The following is a 6,438-nucleotide window of genomic DNA, read 5'->3' on the forward strand; positions in this document are numbered from 1 at the left end:
ATGGGTGATTTTAAACTAGCTATCACTGTCAAAGGGGTAAATTGAATTTTTTTTATTATTTAAAAAAGGGGTTCTAACTGAAAACTTTAAAACTTTGTAATCATCCCCAAACTATGGGAATGAATAGTGTGTAATGGTTAAGTGAGCAGTAAGAACTCAAACGCAAAAATCAAAAAGTCAGAGCAGAGGAAAGATGCGGCATGAGGAGAGGATATATGGAAAGTCAGGAAAGATCAAAAGAAAAACTTTTGGGTAAAGAGAAAGAAAAAACATTTAAAAATTGATTATTGAAAATGAAATGAAATAGATTTTTTTTTTTTTTTTTTTTTTTGAGGAAGGACAGAATAGATAGTTTATTGAAGAAGAATAGATAGTAAGATCGTAATTTAGCTAGAACTTTCAAAAAGTTTCAAGATAGGCGGCTTAAAAATTAATAGTCTCTCCATCGTTGTATTCTCTATCACTCTCCCCAATTTGATATACCTTTTAACTAAGAGAATTAGATATATTTTTTTAATAGACAAATGTCTCTTTAGTGCTTGTTTGGGTACTCTGCAATTTTAAGTGGTTTGTTTTCATTGTGTTTATTAAAATTCATAGTTTTTGGTAATTTTTTTGTTAACATGTGTGATAAGAAAATGAAAGCTAACTTCTTCTTCTTTTTTTTTAATAAAAAAAATAAAAAGATTAGATTATTTGCAAGATAAGAAACAATTTTTTTTTCCTCATTCCCAAAAACTCCCCCAATGTCTCTTCGCTCTCTTTGATGTTTGGGATGCCCACAAGGAGATATTGTTTAAATATAGTAGTAGATTATGAACTATTGCTAGAGATACTTTAGTACTTTAATTTTAAAGTGATCACTTTTAGTTCCTATCAAACTTAAGTGATCATTATTAGTCTTTTTGTCAACATCCATTAAATCTCTGTAATAAAATAAATGTGGCCAGAAGCGGCCCAACATAATTTGAAACTTAAGGCAAAAAAATTAAGTGTGGCCTTTTATATGTAAATATTAGTTAAAAAATATTTAATACTAATCTCATCAATGTTAATTTGATACATTAAATATATAATTTGATGAATAATACCAACTATACTAATTTCAATTTCATATAGAGAATTGAATATCATGATTGAACTATAAATTTTAATAAAAATATATTAGGATTAAAAAAGATACGTTATTCTAGATATATAATAGTGCATAGTTAAGTAAAGTTGTAAATTAATTTTAAATTTTATATCTTGATTTTAAGAGATATAGAGATAGATATTATTTGGTATGTGACTTTGTAGGATATTGATTTACAAAAACTAAAGTCTCAAACTATTATAGGAGATTAATTTATAATTGATGATTTAATACATTTGCAACATTTTTTTGAAATATTTTAGGCTTTCAATTTGGTTAGGTTTCTTTTGGTCTCATACTTTAGGAGTCTTGATAGAAATGAAAAGAAAAAAATGCCCTAAAAGCATTACAAACTGTTCACAATATGATGTAACAATAACTATAATTGATGAATTTCATAAATCTAATTAATAAATGTTTATCAGGCTAGAAAAGATAGAAATGCAATGTGAGTGCAGCAACATTAAAAGTTACGCTTCAACTTTTAATGATAGATAGATAGATTACCTGCTTCAGGCTAGCTAATTGCAAATTTCTTCTTTCACACTAACCGTAAGCCCAATGGGTCTCTTGAAAATGTCAGAATTGATACCAGTTTCTTGCCTATGGCGCATTTAGTTGCTTCTTCCTTATACCAGACTATCACATGGTGTGGATCCCATGTTTGAGAGAGACTTAGAGCCTGTTTGACTCGATCCATATGACTGCTACATGAGATAAAATAGATATATTATTAACACAATACAATCTTACAACACTCAATCTAATATTTTATTATTTTATTTTGATCTACGAGGGGTTGACACGTTAGTTATTGTGAAAATGTTATTTGTCGTGGCCTAGCACAACTCATGGAGGTGTGAAAATTGAGGGGTGTTTGGTACATGAACTTAAATAACAGTTTTCAGTTTTTAAACAACATTACACGTATTTTTACATACTTTTTCATCCACATGGGCTCCTCGATTATTGACCAACAACAAATTCTTCGGCATCAAATTAATAATCATTATTTTTAAATAGTAAAGCAATAATAATTAATTGATAAGATTAAAGATGACTAGATGAGAATGTTCCTTTTGGCGTGAACCAAATAGAGCCATATCATATCTACTTTACTTAATTACGACACTCTTCGGATTATGCTAAAAATCTTTAGGTTATCATTAAGCAGACAAATTGACAAAATACGATCAATATATAGGATTCAAAGTTGAAACTCCTTGGAATTGGGAGTTTGAAGATTGAGAGAAGAGAATGAAGCTTAACTATTAAGGGTGTGTGTTTGAAGGTCTTGATTTATAATTATTTAAGTGGTGTTTGTTCATTTGTGTGTGATTAAGGTGCCTTTTTTATTATTTTATTTGGAAAAAAGTGTAATTATAGATTTACATTATACTAATAATAACAATGTAATATCACAATGTAAACTACTTTTTTTTTATTAAATCTTCATAAGATGTCAAAGTCACACATGGCGAGTATGTGTTTGACTAAACATATTTATTTAAAGGTGAAATAATTAATGGGTTTAAACAAATAAATTAAAAAATTTCAAATAATTCAACTTATTTACTTAAAATCGCTTTTTGTCTTACTTTAAAATAATTAAACTAATCATATGCAAATTAACAATTTTTCTAACCGCATCGACTCTTCTAAAAGATTCCGTCTATTTTACACAAAAAACCTACTTTTTCTATTTTACACCATCATTTTTACAAGACACACACATCAGTTCATCTATTATATACTATATTTTATATAAATAATATTTATATGAGTTGAAGAGAGAGAGAGAGAGAGAGAGTAGGTGGAAGAGAGTATGTGAGGGGAGAGAAATAATACTAAAATAATGTATAGAAGTGTTACAGTAACCATGCATATATGCATGGTTACTGTAGCATTTATGCATTTATGCACAATTTTACACCCACTAATGTGGGTGTTTTTTTATATGTTAAAATGTGTAAAATAAGTTACTTTTTGTCTTTTGTAAGATTTTGCAAGAGTTGATGTGGTTGCTACATTTTGTAAGATTTTGAAACTCCCTCCTGAAGATTTTGTAAAATTTCTCTCTCTCTCTCTCTCTCTCTCTCTCTCTCTCTCTCTCTCTCTCTCTCTCTCTCTCTCTCTCTCTCTCTCTCTCTCTCTCTCTATATATATATATATATATATATATATATATATATATATATATATTTACCCTTACATTAATGGTGGATTGAACTACATATCATTCATATCCTCTTGTTTGATTTTTGAGTACTAATTGCTTCATTTATTGAGCCACTGCCTAGAAGTTGAAGTATCATATTAATTATTGACCACTTTTAATGTGGTGGTCACTCCATAAGTATAAGTACTTGTGGGGTGTGGGGAGCAAGAGTTAGGATTCAAGTCTTCAAGGGGGAGTTTCACACACATATACACTTAAATTAGATTAAAGTAGAATTTTTATCTTGTATTTTTTTTTTTTTAAAAAGCCAATGAGTATTGTTTGTCCCATATTGCTTAAGGGAGTGTGTTGTGTGTAGTATAAATTTCCCTACCCTTTCTTAAAAGTTATCATGACTTTTGAGTGGAGTTGTGGTGTGCCTTTGTGTTAGAACCATTTTCCCTCTCCCTTGTATGTGCGTGTGTGTGTTTGTTTTTAAAAAAAAAAGAATGGATAATTGTCCCACATTAAAAGTTACCATGACTTTTGAGTGGAGTTGTGGTGTGCCTTTGTATTAGAACCCCTTTCCCTCTCCCTTATGTGTGTGTGTGTGTTTGTTTCTAAAAAAAAAAATGGATAATTGTCCCACATTGCTTAAAAGAATGTGTTGTGTGTAGTATAACTTGCTCCACCCTCCCTTAAAAGTTACCATAACTTTTGAGCGAAATTGTGGTGTGCCTTTGTGTTAGAACCACTTTCCCTCTCCCTTATGTGTGTGTGTGTGTTTGTTTCTAAAAATAAAAAAATAAAAAATTTCAAATTTGAAATCGTGGGTGGAGCCCACATTTTTAGTTATAAAACACGTGTGTCTAGGCACATGTGTAATAAATTTTGTTTCTAAAAAAAAAAATAATAATAATAATAAACACTGTGTAGAGCATTAGTATTGGTGGAGGAATTTTACTAAAATGCAAAATTTACCATCAAAATATAGAAAAAGTGGGTTGCATCAGTGGAGCCAAACCTATATTTTCTTGTTGTTGAGCTATAGTGCATAGCCAAAAATGGCTATGCACCGTAACTAAGATGGTAAAAAAAATTATTAAAAGGTATATTTTATTTTATTATGTTAGTGGTGGTGGTTGTTGTTTATTGTAGTAAATATTATATTTTATTGTGTTGTTTATATTATTTTATTAAATTAAATGCTTGAATAAAATCACTGATATTAAGTGTTTTTATAAAATAAAATAGTAAAATAAATAAAATTCTTTTTGTGGTGCCAACCAAATTGCTAAATTTTTGGCACTGATGCGCGGTAATAAGTTTTAGCTAAAAAATAAATAAGGGACTTGTCTACACGTCGCATTGTATATGGCAAAATCTGACGTCACTCATTGTCCTTCTCTTCAAGATTAAATCCTCATATTATTTATTTATTTTTTTCTAATTCAAATCTTCAAACCTACTACTACAAGTTTACACAATAATTAAATTTCATCTCTGCCCCTGTATCTCCTGCAAATCACTCATAGCCAAAGGTCCATCTGATCCAAAAACTTTCAACATGATAGTAGACCCATGTTGAATGCTAATATTTTAAGGAAAACAAAAAACTTAGGGTTTAGATACAACTTATTTTGTTGAAAACTGAAAACACTGTAGCAAAATAATTTTTAAATGTGTAAATAGTGCCGTGGGACTCATTTTTTATGAAAGTTTTGTTGAAAAAAAGGTTTGTGAGTTTCGTAAACAGTGCACGAGACCCACTGAACAGTGCCCTAAAGCAAGAGAAACACACTTCAAAAAAAAAAAAAAAAACCACAGACGCTGGACGCTGATAAGCTGAATCCAAACATGTATTTAATGTGTAATTTATTAACTTTCAACATGATAGTAGAAATGGTTTAAAGCTTGCTGCTTAGTTGGGAATTGGGTGCTTGGAAGTGGAACTTGATGCCAAGGTTATTGGGGAGATGTTAAACAATACTGATAGTGCTAATAGTGCTAACATAAAATTCTCTCCATTGCTTTTTGATTGCAGATTCCTCATAGCAAGATTCATACAGGTTCAGGTAGCTCATATATATAGAGAAGTGAACAGGTGTGCTGATTTTTTGGCCAAGAAAGGATGCTACATGAGGGAGGATTTTGTTATATTTGAAACTTCCCCCTCAAATGAATTAGATATATACGATGTTAGTGGATTGTACTGTTATAGGTGGGTAGCCACTACTTTGGCCTCTGTGGTCAAGTTTGTAATTCCCTTTGTTGTTAATATATATATCATGCCTTTCAACCAAAAAAAAAGAAAGAAAGATAGTATCTGCTGCTAATTTTTCAGTTTTCTTGAACTTGCGCTATTGAATATGTGTGTGTATATATATATATATATATTTATATGAATTGTGACTCTTTACCCTAGAAAAAGAAAGATATTTAGACATATTTTTATCATAAAATAATATGTATTTTATATGTATATTACACAGATTTTCTTTTTACAGTAAAAGAGTATTTTATTTTTATTTTTATTTTTTTTACCAATAAGCGGGATAGAGAGGATTCAAACTATTTTTTTTAACCAAAAGCTTTGCATCTCATCATTTCCGTGGTACAACCTACTCTCTTTTACTAGCATAATTAGGGTTAAAATCTCACTTCCCTATTTTTATAAATATCAATTATTAGTTTTTTTCTTTAATTAGAGAAAATTAGGTAATGTGACCAAAATACAACTTCTAACGCATTCTATTGTTTTTAATAAATAAATTATAGTAATATTTGGTTTGGATATATCTATTGAAGTTTTTTTTTGAGAAGAATATGTTTTTTGAAGTTAAAATTTAATTTTACATATACAACATTTTTCATAAGTCATAAGTCATAACTGTAAAGTCGTTCCATTATTTTAAAATTTTGAAAAATAATTGTATGATATGATACCTAAACTTTCATGACTGCCTTCAATTCTTTTTTATTTTTAGTCTGATGCAATGATGTTATTACATGTGCCATTTAATTGATTTTTGAAACACTATATGTCTTACTTACATATAAATAAAAATGGGAGAAATTAATGAATATTCTAAGAACATTGGATTAGAAAATATTTTTAAAAACTTTTATGGAAAATGAAAAAATA

This window comes from Castanea sativa, chromosome 8 (genome assembly GCF_040712315.1).
Source record: "Castanea sativa cultivar Marrone di Chiusa Pesio chromosome 8, ASM4071231v1".
Taxonomy (NCBI): Eukaryota; Viridiplantae; Streptophyta; class Magnoliopsida; order Fagales; family Fagaceae; genus Castanea; species Castanea sativa.